Source organism: Hippichthys cyanospilos, chromosome 6 (genome assembly GCF_059441005.1).
Source record: "Hippichthys cyanospilos isolate Australia breed blue-spotted pipefish chromosome 6, RoL_Hcya_1.0, whole genome shotgun sequence".
NCBI lineage: Eukaryota > Metazoa > Chordata > Actinopteri > Syngnathiformes > Syngnathidae > Hippichthys > Hippichthys cyanospilos.
In genome coordinates this window covers 19,981,696-19,999,731 of record NC_142374.1, presented here as the reverse complement: position 1 = coordinate 19,999,731, position 18,036 = coordinate 19,981,696, and the positions used below count along the sequence as shown (strand labels likewise).

At 38.4% G+C, this 18,036-nt stretch overlaps 1 protein-coding gene across 1 annotated transcript in view; it reads left to right on the top strand.

Annotated features, from left to right (window-relative positions):
- fkbp16 (FKBP prolyl isomerase 16) overlaps window positions 1-18,036 on the top strand; it is a 32,210-nt gene that overhangs the window by 4,402 nt on the left and 9,772 nt on the right. The window lies entirely within an intron of this gene.

Below are 18,036 nucleotides of genomic sequence, written 5' to 3'. Positions count from 1 at the left end.
TAAATATAACAAGAAAAAAATTATATGAAAGCTTTTTTTTTTAACAACAATATCCATCTGAGACAGCCCATTCAATTTGTGTCCACGGTGATGGACACCTGTTTTTGGTCAACACTTTTTGACTCATTTGAGGTATGCTACTTTGACCAAGCGTGCTATGTTGAGGACATCTTGGCCTTTCCAATAATGTCTCATGTGCTTGGGTGTGTGTGTCTTGCTGAGACAACATGGACACTGTGGACACATTATTTGGTCTCAGGAAGAGAATACAAGTCATTTTAAGAAAAATGTTGCAAGGTAAAATTTTGCAAACAAATCATAGTGAAAACGACATAAAACTAAGTAAAAAAAAAAAAAGAAAAATTAGGAAAAAGGGTCAATCCTTCAAAAATAATTTAGGCCAAAATAAAGTGCGATACATGATGAAAATGTTAATTTCAAATATTGTGTTTCAACTTGGTCAACCTCACCCGATTGGGCTAAAACAAAAAAACTTGATACAGTTTAAAAGGATGAGACTCATGAAAGAGAAATGTAAGGCAAAACGGCAAATATTTGTCATTGTGGTCATGCAGTTCCCCACCAAGCTAAAAACATCAAAACCTGCACATACGCATTAGAGCAAAGTAAACATAATTAGGCCATTTTTCAAACACTCCGCCATCTGCAATTTATGTTCCGCAAGTGAGCGGCACCCCACCAACCGCACCCCCCCCCCGGGCACACGCTGTTTAATGAAACCCTACATGTTGCTGTATAAAAGCAGAAAATTGGGATAAATGTACTTCCCCACCCATAAGTTCGCAGGAGTCATACACACACGAAAACAAAAATTTTCTTTGCTCCGGATAAACATTACACAACATTTCTGATCATGGCTAGCAAAATCATGTGCTCCAGCGTGCTGGTTTTATAGCAGAGTAAAGTACTTTTTCGTTGTGTTTTTGTGTGTGTGTGTGAGTTTCTGTTTGCATTTTGGAGCATTACAGTAGAAGGGGTACAGCTGTGTTGTAATCAGCCCTTCCCTATGTATGTCGAAGTTGTGGTAGAAAAAGTTAATGATTGTTTTCATGTGCCTGATTAGAACTGTGTGCTCTTTAGTCAGACAAAGACACACCATATGGTACCAATGACTTTTTATTTTGCTTGAACCTTTGCAGATTTGTTCATGATTTGGTTAGAAACATTATAATTAACTCAAATGAGGGAGCTGGAATATTCTGATGACAAGCCGAAGCGAAAACAAACAAACAAACTTAAATGCATGATTTAGAATTTGCTTTTTGTGTTCTATTGTCAGAACAGTAAGGGGCTCAAAGTTGAACCTTGTGGGACTCCTCTCGGAGCATTGGTATGAGTTAACAAATCCGTGAAGGAAATACTAATTGCATAGAAACCCAGGAGGCTTCTGAGGTCTGCAGACTTGTGTCTATTAGTGAAGCCAAAATTTCAAAGCAAACAGGGTGAAGAGGCATTTAGCTGTTATGCTGCACAAAAATGAAATACGTCGCTAACAGATGTGTAGTCAGCCCCAAGTGTAAATGTTCTATGCATTTCCCCCCCTATCTCTTTGATTAAGATATTTTGGGCATTCAGAAAAACTGCTTTGCCAACTTTTAGTCATTTTGGACCACTAGTTTTCATTTGTTTTCTTTGTAATTATGCTTCACTTTTGTCAATCTACATCAGTATGACAAGATACCAGATCCAATTCCCTCCATTGGATCTGTGAGCCGCAATATGCAACGGTCAATCATTGAGTTACACACAGGTGTCGAACTCCAGTCCTCGAGGGCCGGTATCCTACATGTTTTCAAATCTTTTCCCTCAAAAACACCTGATTCAAATGATTGGGATCATTTTGAAGATCCTGCGAAGCTTGCTAATGAGCTAATTATTTGAATCAGGTGTGTTGGGGAAAGAAAACCGGAAAACATGCAGGATGCCGGCCCTCGAGGACTGGAGTTCGACACCTATGAGTTACAATGATGTAACACAATGTTTCTTTTAATGACCTAGCTTGTTAGCTCTGTACCTAGCTAGCTAACTACCTACCAACATAATCATCCAAGCCAGCTAGCTAGTGTAGCAACTGTACTTCATATTAACCACATCCCTTTTCAAGAATGTAAATGCTTGAATTATCCAACAGCATTGAGCTAATTGCTCTACAATGCCATTCTAACAAGTAATGTTAATTAATGCCCTGTCTGTTTGTAGCGATTGACAACAAATAAGCATTAAATAAATAAGCAGACTAAATCCCAGGCTGTACGTTTCAAAGCAGATTTGACAGCATCAGCGTGTCTGTAAAACGACAGCGAGACAATGGGAGAAAATCTTGTTAGTCCCTCCGCGCTGTGTTGTTCGCATTGATTCAACTCTTGTCAGTTGCAAACCGTGTCAGTGAGACGATTTTTAACGCTTTTCTTTACCGGAGCGGCGCATCAAAACAGGACACGGCGCAGCGGCGTGGACGCATGCAAGGTCGTCGGGACTTCTAGGGAAGGAAAAAAAAAAAGGTGAACGCAAGGATAATTGAAACGTCTGAATCGTTGTGATTGATCACGACAAACAGGCCGGGTCGTGATCGGCCATCAATGAGATACAGTGACGTGGGGGCTTTTGAAAGACAACGTGATGAAATGCCTTTCCAAAAAAACAACAAATACCCAGTTTGCCGATTTTGGCGAATGCCGTGAGTGTTGCTTTTGTGTCCGTTTTTTTTCAACATCGCAAACATTCTGTAGATGTTCTAAGGACTACCTGAAACGGACTTAATAGATTTTTGTAGTGGCATGAAAAACTATTGATTGGACCTTAAATATGATCTACATTTAAAATAATTAGTAAGAATATTAGGCATGTTTGGAATTGTGCCAAAAGTAACTATGAACATGCAGAACACTTTACACACATTGCATAGCAGACAAGTATATCCTGCATTTGAAATATTTTGCCAAAATCCATCACATCTATCAACACTAGTATGTTTCGCATCCACTCAGCAAAGCGAGCGCCACGTGACGTTTTGTTCAGGGTCGCAAGTAGTCTTAGAACAGTCATAGGAGATTCTGAAACAGACAAACAGACTTAATTGTTTCCCATGTCGTAAAAACGTGCAAATTTTTGTGCCTCAGGACCTTAAGACCGTTTAAGAATGCCTCCAGAACGTTTTAAGAACACTTGGCGATATTTGCGGCCGTGAATGAAACGTGATGAATCCTTTACATGAAAGTGCATTTGCTACCTTCGTCAACATGTGCAAATGTTTGCTTCTTAGTACGATAGGAGCTTAGGACTGTTTAAGAATGTCTAAAGAACGTTTTAAGAACATTTGGCGATATTTGCGCCTTAACCCCTGGCTGTCAATGGTCAAATGGTCAAATTTTCCATCAAATAAATTCCATTTGCCAGCTGTTTTGAACCTATACGTGTTTTAGTAATTTTTAACCTCCGAGTGGTGCTTTTTGTTAATCTTTCTACATCAATGGCCCAAATCGGGTCAAAATTGACACCGAGGGGTTCTAAATGAACCCTGACAAACCCCTGACGTGCACTTGCATTCGTTACTTTTTTCAGCATTCGCAATTGTTCGCATCTCAGTGAGATAGAGGCTTTTACGTGCAAAAACGGCTGGGGTTATCATAGCAAAGAGAAGACACAAGGCAAATTAGTCTCTGTGTGATTTACCTCTTACCAAATGGCAGTGACCTTTCTCTAAATTTTCTTTGCATTCGCCGGCAAAAATGACGACCTCTCGATGGGGGCGCCAATAAATCTATAGTATATTGAGTCCATATTTTCATAGCACTATGTGAATGAATGCCATCTTCGATGGGAAATTCTGTTTAGCGACGTTATATTGGCAAGATATCAAGAGGCAAACAAGGCTAAAAGTTGTCAGTAGAGTTTGACTCAGAACTGTTTGGAAGTACGTAGCTTTGTTGTACAGTATGTGCTGAAGCGCAGCTAATTAGAGCTCTGGGATACGTCATTGTTTAATTAATGGCGTGGGAAGACAATGTCGGCCAGGTAATCAGCATGCCATCAGGAAATTTTGCGGATTATGAAGGACGTGCTTAACATTCTCACCAAGTGATGTGTAAATATGTGATGTGGTTCTGATTCGGCTATAACCAATGATAAATTTGGGACTGAATTTGGATGTGTTTTCAATGACTATTTCTCGACTGAACTAAGTCTTAAAATGTAAGGACTAGATTTAGATAAAATCCAGAAGACATCTGGTGCTGGCTAAGCTAATATCAGTGACAATTTTTGGACTAAATTTGCTCCATGTTGCCCGGGCTAGTTACAATCCAGTTTTCAACGACTATTTCCAGACTAAATCGAGTCTAGAACGGACAGACCAGTTTTAGTCTAAATTCTAACATCCATAAGACGTCAGGTGCTGGCTGGGTTATTATCAATGGACTCAATATGGACCATATTGGACGGGCTAAACACAACCCAGTTTTCAATTCCTATTTCTGTGCTAGATCAAGTCTAGGTTGGAAGGACCAGATTTAGCCCAAAATCCAACATCCAGAAAATGTCTGGAGATTTTTTTAGACCATTTTTGGAATAATTTTGGAACATGTTGGACAGGCTTCCAATGGCTATTCCTGAACTGAACCAAGTGTAAGACAGATGGACTCGATTGAGCCCATAAGCCAACATCCAGAAGACATCTGGATTTCTACTGCATTGGATGGGCTAAACACAACCCAGTTTTCAACCACTATTTCTGGACTAAATCAAGTCAAAATTGAACAGACCAGATTTAGCCCAAAATAGAGTGTGCAGAAGATGTCTACTTCTGGGTGGGTAGGCTTGAAAAAAAAAAAAAGAAAGGAAAAAAATTATATATTTTGTGATTGGAGTACCTTCAATTGACACAACAATAAGGGACTTGAAGTTAAACCCTGAGGAACCCCTTTTGGAACGTCTTTACAAGTTAATTGTGACAGCAGAATTCCCACAAAATCTTGAATCCACAACTACCACGTGGATATTCACATATTAGACGTCTTTAATTCAAACCCAACATGCTCTGTATTGACTCTCCAAATGATGAAATAAATCAAATAGGCAAGAAGCTCTTTTCTATGACCCTAGCTTTGGTTACTGGAACCCTCATCTGGTTGAACAAAGTCTGATGCAAGACCAACAAATCATATTTTCATTGGAGTGCTGTCAGACATTTACAGTGATGATGGATGGCCACAGCGTTATATGCAACATATGCAAGTATGCATTGTCGTTTATTTTGAGGATATTGCGTCATGACCGGAGTTTCTTGTGAATAGTTTAATTTGTAGCTTCTATCTATGTCAGCTTACTTATTCATACAAGATTCATCTGGCAAAATGCCATCCCGGCATGTGACTTTACAGCATATATTAGCCAAACATTCCCGAATGTATGAGTCAGCAAAATTGTTTGGGTGAGGGTGCAATACTGTACGCTTGAACCTTATAACGCAAACATTTGAAAATGGTTCTGAAAAGTGAACAACGGAGTTACTGTTGCCATGTAAACAATTGTAGGCGGTAGTCTGTGAAAACAACACCTGCGTTAAACACACTGCAATTTGAGCCCGTTTCAAGAAGGATTCCGTTTCTGCAGGCTCACTTTAAAAATACACATTGGGCGTCTTTGTTCAAATGGGGAGTGATTGGCAGCTCTATTTCAAAAAATTCGGTCAACCGTGACACATTTGAAATAAAGTTTTACCAATATTTAAAGGGACAGTATGCCTCAAAATCATTGCATTCTCTTAGTTGGCCATTAGATGGCACTAAATTTTGCTCACTGTCTCTTTAAATTTAAGTTACTTATCTGCCAGCTGATACTGTTGCAAACAAGTCTGGGCGCTTTTTTTTTGTGTATGTGTGAGTACTTGGCTCAGACTCCTTGCCATTTGACTCAAGCTTGTCTTGGACTCACCCAGTCAGTACTTGACTGAGCTCAACTATGTTTTTTACTCCTGAAAATTAACAGCCAAGTTTGGTTTTGCTGGTTATCAAGGAGTGGCCTTGATCATAATATCTTTCAAAGAAAAAACAAGCACTTTTGTTGCTCGAATTAGACTCAGAACTTGTGGACTTGACTTGGACTCGGTCTGTTGTGACTCGAACTTGACTTGGTGCAGTTCACTACATCTCTGATATCCACAGCCGACAGGAAATTCGATTTCTTGTTTTGACAGTCAAAAACAGCTTGAAACACTCTCACGCGACACCTGCGGCGCTCGAAAATAAAGGCGGAGCTTAGTTGAGTGTCCTCTTGCATCTCTCCTATAAGAAAGCGTAAAATTTTTGCAATGCTCTGGATCATTGTTTTGGAAAGTGTTTTCATCTTCCTGTCTGGAATGCCCAGAATTTTCTGATGGTTTTGCAAAAACCGCGAACAGTAAACATTTTTGGACTTTGGACTGAGTTCTTGCTTTAACCCTGTTCCAGTATTTTGTCCCAAACTATGATTTTTACCCAAACACATTCTACATCAAAACAAAAGCATTGAAATCAGACACGAGGGAGCTGAAATTTCACCCCAATGGTGACAACAAAGTTCCACATTTCACAAACACTTAGTTATCACACGACCAGGAATGGGCCATTTCATGGCTAAAATTCTGTGGATTATGTGGAAGAAAATGAGCCAAAAATGGTCAAAAAATTGCGCAAGGGTTCGTCAAATTATTATCTGTGTTCATTCATTCTAAACCCAGGTCATAATTTCAAACATGAAGACCCGTTCTGAAGTTGAGGACTGACTAAAATGTGAAAATTGGCATCCTTGTGAAGGACGTGTTTGAGCTGAACCATCTCATGTGAAGCCAGAACAAATAGACAGCCCCAAGTGACAGGTGAAAGAAAGATTTTGGAAATGTGCTGAAAGTGAATCATTGTTGACACTCTTGAAGGAGTTGGCAAGTTACGAAGGCCTTTCCGTGGCCTCGCAGACACACCCATAAGCGGGGGGTGTAACAGTCACATTTTAAGCTGGATCAGTACGGAGGTCAAGATTTGCGCAAAGACAACCCTCCCACTCCCACTTGCTAAAAATCAGATCATTATCTATGAAAATTGTAGAAGGATGGCTAAAATTTCATTCTTTTTAACGCGAACAAGAGAAGAAAAAAAAGCTTTCGACAAATGTCAACTTTTTTCATTGGTTTATACATGTTAGAGCTTATTCTGAATCGGGAAAAAAATCCAAAGTGCGTCAAAGTGCCTTAAATGAAAAAAATATGTCAATCTTTATTCAAACTAGAGATTTTGTGGCCAATTGAACTGTTTGATTCTGAGAGAAAAAAAATAAATGAATAAATAATCATGTAATGTGATTATAACTGTAATTTGAATTTAAAAAAGTATAGAATATTGTGCATAATTTTATCTATATCACATTAAACTACTGATTTGGAAAAAAACTCGCCAGTAATTTAAAACATTTTGCCATAGCACCACCTAGTGCCTCAGATGTGCAATTACACCACAGGAAGTAAAAGCAACGCCTGCTTCCCTATTTGAACCCCCACCGCTGACATCGGGCAACGAGTGACAAGGCAAAGGGACAACACGAAGACAAAGAAGGCTCTCAGTGCAATCAAATCACTTGATGAGTGAGGTTATTTGTTGGACATCTTTGACTAAGAGGCCAACTTAGTCTGTCATGATGGTTGAACTTAATCTCTACTCTTCACATGTGACATGGTGTTGATTTAAGGTTTCTGCTCGTCCTTCCATTTCTTGAAAAGCTATCAGCTTTTATCATCTTATGTAATCTGACACAGGCAAGAACTTGCAGTGCTGGTTTTGATTGCAGACAGACACGTTCACTCATTCGCTGCAAAGGTTTTACGGATTCCGCTCATTGGAGATGGTGAGCCATCTGACCTGTCAGAGAAATGGAAAGCAAATCATGCACGCGTGCGTCTGGTGGTCTTGACTTTGACTTTTTGTCCTGTTTTCTAAGACAATCATAAAAACTGGCACATTTTTGTGGAGGCAAGCTAGTTGAACGTGTTGAAGAGTTTGACAGTAGACTGGAGACATTTTCTTTTACATGTCCTTGGCGTACATGACAATTTGATGACAGAAAGCAGACTTGACGTCTGAACCAGGTGAAACCAGGTCTAAATTGTGGCTCAGGTGCTATAATGCAATTTTGGTCTTTGATCAAAGTGGTAACCTGATTCTTTGAGTCCTTTTGTGAGACCTCTAATACCACCTTTACCACCCCCACATTGGTCTTGACTTGGCCTTAACCTCTCAAATTCATATTTTCGATCATTACTTGTTTCTCCCATATGGATGGATTTGAACCCAGTTCAAAGGTCCCTGTTCAAATCCACCTGGCTCCGGCTTTCCTGTGTGGAGTTTGCATGTTCTCCCCGAGCCAGCGTGGGTTCTCTCCCAGCACTCCGGCTTCCTCCCACTCCCCAAAAACATGCATGGCAGGTGAATTGGACATACTAATTTGTCCTTAGGTGTGATTGGGCGTTTGATTGGTCGTTCGTCTCTGTGTGCCCCCGATTGGCTGGCAACTAGTTCAGGATGTCCCCCGCCTACTGCCCGAAGCCAGCTGAGATAGGCGCCAGCAAACCTGCAACCCTGTGGGGATAAGCGGCTATAGAAAATGGATGGATGGATGTATATATATATATATATATATATATATATATATATATATATATATATATATATATATATATATATATATATATATATATATATATATATATATATATATATATATATATATATATATATATATATATATTTTTTTTTTTTTTTTTTTTTTTTTTGAAATTTTTTTTTGTCCTCAACGTCAGTGGTTCTTTAAATTTTAGCAGGGTTTCTGTATTTAAAACAGTACATTTTTTCACATTTCTCAATTTTTTTCAAATTAAGAGCAAAATAATTAGAACAGGAAGGCCTTGTGTGAAATTGTGTTATATATATATATATATATATATATATATATATATATATATATATATATATATATATATATATATATATATATATATATATAGAGTATAAACACTGTTTATACTGAAGAGAGGACACGTGTATTTTTGCAACTGAGCGTTGGTTTTTCACTGAGCGTGTCCCTGGTTTAATCTCTGCGTCTGTTTACTTTCACCCCCCCCAACAGCGGGCTACTTTATCTCTGCCATCAACGGCGTTTTCTGCCGTGAGTTCCTGCAAATTCTCGGTTTCACGGACACGGGGTATTTAGCGGGACCGTAACATTTATTTGAATAAGATATTTTTAGAGAAGGCAACTCCGCATCAGGCTGAGCCGGCTTTGTCATCGGTGACCGCAGCGAGTTTCTATTTGTGCGTAGCGTATTTCGGACATGTTTGGCGGACTCATTTCTTTTCACCCTCCAAACTCTTGATTGTAGTTAGTTTACTGCACCACTTCTCATAAATGAGTCTTGGACTTTGAAGATTCAAGCGCGGGTTGCTGGGACGCTTTTTAATTTGTGTAAAATTACTAGTCTTCCAAATACAGTTTAAGATGCTGAACGTGGGTCATGGATGGCTTAAACTGAAGACGTCTGTTATTTGCTAATTTCAGCTTGTATGAATTTGGCAGCTTGTTTTTTTTACAGACTTTCACCGTAAAAATGTTAGTTACTATAAAGTCACTAGAGATGCTAGCTTGCTTGTTTAGTATCCAGTTATTTTTTATTCATGACTTAATTATGTTAAATTTGCAGAGTAAATGAAGATTGTATGACTGCATAACGTCTGTCTACGCTTGCAGGCAAAATGATTGCTTTTCAAACACACATTTTCATTCACAGTCACAGGTGTGGCCCATTTGGACTCTTTAACCCTTGTGTGATATTTTTTCCTAATCCTATGATCTTTACATCTAAGATATTTTACATCAAAGGATAAGCATTCAAATAAGATGCTAGGGAGCTGAAATTTCACCCAGGTGGTGACATTTTATCAAAGTTTGAAATGGCACGATCCACTTAGAACTTCCAAGTGAAATAAAATACTGTACTTTACACACACATATATATATATATATACATATATATATATATATATATATATATATATATATATATATATATATATATATATATATATAATACTAAAATACTAAAATATTGCAAGAATGACGTGAAAGAAAATGACCAAAAAAATGGTTAAAATACTGCACAAGAGTTATTAAAGCTAGCATGTACATTTGCAGTATCATGGAGGAAGCCACAATACCCACACAAAACCCACACAAAACCCACACAAAACCCACATAACTTTGGCTAGAACAAAATGTCCATGCTCTAACTAACCCAAAGGAAGATGTGCTGCGACAATTTCTGAGTGGACATGACAAAGTATGAGTGACCGATACAGCCTAACCTCTGACTTGTGATGAGAGGTGCAGAGTTGCCAAGCAACCTGTGAAGGCGAAGCTTCCGCATTTTTGATTCTAGAAAAATAGAAGCAGATGGAGCGGATAGTGGATGTTGTACATTACACATGCTTGGGGTGGGGTGGGATTAACAACTTTTGTCCTCAACGTCAGCGGTTCCTTAAATTTTAGCAGGGTTTCTGTATTTAAAACAGTACGTTTTTCTTTTCAAATTAAGAGCAAAATAATTACAACAGGAAGGACTTGTGCGAAATTGTGTTATAGTGACTCCTTTGCAAAAACCTTAAAACAATTAAAGCCCAACAACGTTTTGATAAGGGACACCTATAGCACAATTTAGCCCTAAATTGTTTCATGTTCCAATACTTTTGTTCTTAATTTGAAAAGATAGCAGTACTGTTCCTGTCAATTAAAGCATTAAAAAGAATTACATTTGAGAAAATTTAGCCTCATATGTGAACCACTGACATATGGTAACTAAAATAAAAGCGGTTGTAAGTGTTTGAGTCGTGTGATGAGTATTTCTCAGTTGTGTGTGCGAATGTGTGACTTGTCCAATTAAGATTCTTGTTTGTGCATGTGAGGACATTTTGCTAAGCGGTAATTATAGCCCAATTTAACTCTAATTTTCATCATGTTCCAATTAATTTGTTCATAATTTGAAAAGAAAGCTGGAATCAAGCAAAAAAAACATTCATTTAGTAAAAAATGAGCCACATTTGACAACCAATGGTCTATGGGCACGAAAACAAAAACCAGTTGAGTTTTTATGCTTGTTTTAGGTGCGTGATGAGGGTTTCTCAGTAGTGTGTGCGAATGTGTGACTTGTCCATTTAAGATTCTTGTTTGTGCATGTGAGGACATTTTGCTAAGCAGTAATTATAGCCCAATTTAACTCTAAATTTCATCATGTTCCAATCAATTTGTTCATAATTTGAAAAGAAAGCTGGAATCAAGCAAAAAAAAGCATTCATTTAGTAAAAAATGAGCCACATTTGACAACCAATGGTCTATGGGCACGAAAACAAAAACCAGTTGAGTTTGTATGCTTGTTTTAGGTGCGTGATGAGGGTTTCTCAGTAGCGTGTGTAAGTTTCACATTTCCGTTGTGCATTTTAGAGTTAATTTTAGATTCTGTCCCTGACCGCCCATCATGCTCTCACATGTCTTCAATGAACTCTCATCACGGTCTTCACCAACTCTCAATTTTTTTCACAGAGACAAAACTTCCATTTATATTTTAATCATGTTTTTTTTTTTTTAACCATTTTTATTCTTGTTGTATCAAGAGCCCGGTCTAGCAGGATCAGGAGTGTGCTCGACAACTTGGGACAACGAAGATCAGACGACCTGCCTGTCAATCAACAACAAAATTGAAGACTTTTTGTTGTTGGCTGGCAGACAGGAGACGACTGGTCATTAGAAGCACCGGTGTTGTGCTGCGCTATGAGCCCAAAACAACAAAGTGGAGCCTCGGGTCAAAATGGATGTCAAATGTGAAGGGATTTCTGCAGATGCTACACAAAAAATGCTGATCTTAAAATAATAATAACAAAATACTGTCCTTCACCAACAAATGCACAAATTACAGTGATACTTTGAGATACAAGTGGCCTGACTTACAAACTTTTCGACATGCTCATAATTACCAATCTCACCCTTGAATTAAGTGGTTTTCAAATGGTATTTGTATCCTTGGGTGTACATAAAGACACTTTAGGGGGCAGGTGAGTCTTTAACAGGGATTCTACAGGAAACAGGAAATATATATTTTTTCTTCTCAAATTAAAAGCAAATTAATTGGAACATGAAAGAACTAATTGCTAAATTGCCAGTGACCCCTTTGCAAAACGTTCATTTATTTTCGTGGTAAATGGTCAATTGAGTCCAATATTATAACATTGTCTGAATTATAGGGTGCTTAGATATCAATGACATTTTCTAGCAGACGAGCCAGAAATAAAACAGATGGTGTTACATGAGCTATCTTGTGAAGTTGCTGAATAAAATATTTCCAGTAGAGATGCCATGACAATGGCATGACCAATGGCTATCTGAGTACAAATGGTGTTGCAACACAGCTAGACAATAACAATACTCTCAGGCATGTGTTTTTTATGCACTGCAAAGAATTATAATTATCATTGTGGGTACCTATGAAATTTCGTCTAGATTTTTAGTCAAATTTCCAGAAGGCTAAGGTGCACACCCGAGTTAATATAAAAGGATTTTAATTGCTTAACATTCTAGTTAATTTCCATAACTGTATGACAAAATCACAGTGTGGTTTTCTCATCGAATGAGCCACTGGACAAAGAAGTTGAAGCCATGTCATCTACTCCTTTTCAAATTCCCAAATTTCACAAGTCTGTCCACAATTTCACAATAAATTCCCAAATTAGGAAAAATGTATCCTAAATGTCCAAATTTCCTAACCAATTCACACTTTCAAACGTTCACAATTTAAAAAAATAGAATTACTTTGAGTAGTTGAGGCATTTTCTAATAATATCAAAGGCAATTTACCTTTAAATTAAAAGTCTATTATTTGTACATTTATACATGTGTGCATGAATGTGCGTGTGTGTGTTTGTGTGAGACACCCCTGACGACTGATGACGAAATAGTGACGTCCCAACACGATGAGTCACACTTCAAGATCTCCGGTGACGCGTTTTCCTGTCCTCTGGGCAGCACCTGCTCACCTTACACATTTCCTATGCAGACAGTGTGCACACTTGCTCAAGTCAAAACACACACAAACACACACAGTATAGAACCGTCTGCTTTACCGGCACAGGACACACACACACACATATGTATATATAAATATTTAACTTTATGTGTCCTCTTTTTGGATCATCGTATAGAAATAAATCATTAACTTGACAGGTAACGAGCGGTGGCACAGGATAAATTTGGTCGAATCATTCTAGTACCCCCTGATTCCTTCAAATACCCCGAGGGGTACTAGAAACTTCATTCTAGAACCACATCTGTAAATAACTGTTAATCTGCCATTTCATGGAAAAATATTTAACTCATTCACTGCCAGTGATATGCGCCAAATATCCATTTTTACCTGGGCTGGCAGTAAATGAAGGAACTGCATATTTATGTAAATAATAACATGTATTTTTATTTTTATTTTTTAATAAAACCTTGACTCTACAGGTGTGTCGCCCTAGCCACCCCACAGAAAGTATTTTTAGGTGATTTTTTTAAAAAAAGGAGATAAATTAAAGTGCTGTACCATCCATTTCTGAAAAATATTTCATAGTTGGTACATCATTAAAAAAATGGTTGAGAGCCACTGCAATACTGTGAGTGTGTGTAAAAGCATTTCAGTAGCGTGTGTGAGAGGTGAATTAATTTATTACGTCTGCGACAGCCTCTCACCCACATACATCAGAACAAAATAGCATTTACGCCACATTTACTCCTTACCCTCCCTTTTATGTGGACATTTTGTCCAAGCCGTCGTCAATGAGCGATGCGTTTACGGCCCAGCTTCAGAGCACGCGCACGCACGGACGTCAAGGTGACGTCATCGCGACATCACGCGGCGGCATGAGCCGCTCTACGTTAGCTTTGTTGTCGAGTCAATTTGCAAGACGATGCTAATCGTTCCACGGTGACATTTTCCCCGTGGAATTTATCCGGCGCGCGATTGGAAAGTCGGCCGTGACTTCAGAGGGAAATTAATTTGATCGATATCTTTTTTCCGACATTCATTTCCCTGTCATACATGAAATAATTTGCCGCTACAAAGCATTGCAAACAGCAGCGCGATTGAGTGATAAGTGATTGCTCCCTGAACGGTAGCGCCACCATGAGGTGACGATGGCCACCCCTATAAATTTGCTGACCATGCCAATGACCCGTGTGTCTTGTACTATTATTTTGTTTCAATTAAATTGACATCTTCTGGCTCTTGATGTATTCTATATAGTGTGTTTTTTTGTGTGTTTCTGTGGTAAAATAGTTGCTTTATTCTATAAGCGTAATATTATTGTGAAAAGCAGACCAGCTGCATTGAGCACTTCCTGTTTAGCGTCAAGCAAAGACCCTACGTAAATGTCACATGTAGAGCTGCTGTAGAATATATCAATGGGATCTGCTATTTTTAATTTTGTATGAGAGATATGAAATATGTTTACATGGAATTAGCATTTAGTGAGAGGATTTGCGATTAGCATTAGCACTTAGCAATTAAGATAGCAATTAGCATTCAGCTCACCAGTTTTAGCATGCTAGCTTTGCCTCCTTTTTTGTCCCTGACAAGTGGGGCACATTTTGTTGTACACTATTTTATTTTACAAAAGCATTTCGAGTGTTTTTTTGTTAGTTTTCCACGTTTGAGTCATCTACTGTGAATATGTTTACTTGGGATTAGCCTTTAGTATTAGCATTTAGCAATTAAGATAGCAATTAGAATTTAAGATAGTAAATAGCATTAAGTTAGCAATTAGCATTCAGTTCACCAATTTTAGCATGGTAGCTTTGCTTCCTGTTTTGTCCCTGACAAGTGGGGCACATTTTGTTGTACACTATTTTATTTTACAAAAGCATTTCGAGTGTTTTTTGTTAGTTTTCCACGTTTGAGTCATCTACTGTGAATATATTTACATGGGATTAGCCTTTAGTATTAGCATTTAGCAATTAAGTTAGCGATTAGCATTTAAGATAGTAATTAGCATTAAGTCAGCAATTAGCATTCAGCTCACCAATTTTAGCATGCTAGCTTTGCCTCCTGTTTTGTCCCTGACAAGTGGGGCACATTTTGTTGTACACTATTTTATTTTACAATAGCATTTCGAGTGTTTTTGTTAGTTTTCCACCTTTGAGTCTTCTACTGTGAATATGTTTACATGGGGTTAGCATTTAATATTAGCATTTAGCAATTAAGATAGCGTTTAGCATTTAAGATAGTAATTAGCATTAAGTTAGCAATTAGCGTTCACCTCACCAATTTTAGCATGCTAGCTTTGCCTCCTGTTTTGTCCCTGACAAGTGGGGCACATTTTGTTGTACACTATTTTATTTTACAAAAGCATTTTGAGTGTTTTTTGTTAGTTTTCCACCTTTAAGTCATCTACTGTGAATATGTCAACATGGGATTAGCATTTAGTAAGAGGATTTGCGATTAGCATTAGCACTTAGCGATTAAGATAGCGATTAGCTTTTAAGATAGTAATTAGCACTATGTTAGCATTAAATTAAAAAAAATCTACTGTATTGACTAATATTACAGCAGTTTACTTACTATGTTATCAACAAGCAATGAGAAAAAAAAATCACCATATATTCCTATAGTCCTAATATATTAGTATTGAAGCTCAGTGGTGTGCCTCAGGGGTCATGCATGGGTACTCTACACTTTATATTTTAATGCGCGTTAGCTTTGCTTCAATTGCACAAAGTAGTATTTTGTGAAAATATTTGTACAATAAACTCAAACTTTCAGTCTAGCGGTTGAGCTATACTTTGAAGACAAACTGACAACATGAGTTTCCCACGAAGGTTTTATCAACTCGACAATACTGTTGCTGACAGGCCGCCATTTGCTCTGCAGGTAGCCGCAGACCCAGATTGGATTCATTTTAACAGGATCAGGAAATCTGCTGCAGATTATATCGAGACCTTTGAGAAGCTCAACAGTCAGGACTTCCCCTGGCTGAAGGAGGAAACGCAAACAAATAGGAGAGAAAAGCGCATGGCGAGGAAGCAGCTGAACGGGCCTCCCGCCGTTTGTTTCACTCGACTAGGAGGCTGTTTTGCCGGAAAATTGGTCAGTGTGGCAGCGTGCGAGGAAAAACATCTGTGACGTCTCACCAAGGGCAGGATTACAGCTAAGCTCCTTTACACGAATGTAGTGGTCCACACCAGAGTCAAAACAGACAGAACACACACACACACACACAAGCCTACGTCAACATCCCAATGAATGAGAGGAACAAGACGTCCCTTATTGGAAACCGAAAATAAAGTGCCCAGCTGGGATTTTTTATTGGTTGGATTTTCATTTCCTCAGTCAACATTCAATCTTCCGTTTATGTTTCTATTTAAATCCCACCTGAAAAACAATCAAAACTGTTTCAGTGTTTCAAGAATGTCTTAAAAAGTTTGATAGGAGCTTAATGGTGATCAGCCCAGCTCTGCTTTATAAACCTCTAAGAAGCAGTGTAGTTTTCTTTTCAAATTAAAAGAAAATTATTTGGAACCAGAAGCAACTGGAATATGATGTTACCATTGACGCTTCACATCCAATAAAACATACTCTTTCAAAACAATTTTGTTAAAAATAACCCAATTATGAATCACAAATGAACCAACTTTGAGTTGGTCCATTTTTAATCCATAATTGGACCCAACTTTCCAGGTTGCTTTGTTCAAAACAACCTCCCAAAATGGGGTATTTTGCACAAGATGAAACTTGGATTATTTTCACCAAAAAAACTCACATATATTTTTGATCCAACTGTTATTAGTGGCACAAAATAAAGCCATGACACAATATACTAATACTTTGCTTCCTGTTTCAATTAATTTGCTCTTATTTTGCATTAGATAGATTGAATAAAAACCTAGAATACATTTGAGAAGGCCAAATCCCGAAACTCCTGCCCTTTCTTTGGACAAATGGACAAGCTTTCTCGCCACGTTTATGACGGCATATTAGCATGGCATCCAGGTTGTAACCATGGAAACCGACATCCCTGGCCTTTGGAGTGGCGAGTCTGACGTCAGAATAACCACCGATTTCCTCTGAGGCACTTTTTCCCTTTCACTGAGTGGGACGTGGGGGTCTGCGCGCGTGAGTCAGACCGCTATCATACATCTTGGCGAGGACATCTGTCGAGACGCTGTCGTTGGATCCAGTCTGTCCAAAGTGCAAACACCATTTACTGTAAACACAACGGTGAAAAAAAAAAGGCGTCCGCTTTGATTTACACAACCGACCCAGAGTGTGTGTGTGTGTGTGTGAGTGTGTGTGTGGGGGGGTTCGAGGCAGGTGTGTTTACATTTACCGCCACGTTAACATCGGGCAGTAAAAACACAACGGACTTGGAAACTGAGTCATTACTAACTGGAGTGTTTTGTTTCAGTAGTGTGAGAATGATTTTCACTTTTTGTGGCGGTATTGCAACTACAAGTTTGTGCTTGGCCCTCAGGGAGAGACCTTCCACTCGTGTTTTGCCCCATAACACACACAGAAGACGGGTAGTCATCGTAAAGCCCCCGCTCATCCTGCTTCTGACATACTTTGGGACAATTAGAGTCCTGTACACATTCCACGGGCTCTAACAAGCCCCATGGATGCACATGTGATGTCATTGTTTGAATGGCGTGCCTCAGGGGTCATGCATAAGTACTCAAAGTTTACAATGTGTAGCCTACATGAAAGAAGTATGTGCCACTTTTGTTCTCTGTGTTGGTTAGTTCAAATTTTGTGGACATATTATACCTATTTTGAAGCTATAAATGAGTATTTATTGTAAGGTTACACTTGTTTCATAGATGTTGACTTTAAGGAGGCCACTTTTTTTTTTCTTTTTGATAAGAATAGACTGAATAATGGCTGAGCCGTTTATTTGTGACGATATTTGGCATTTTGAT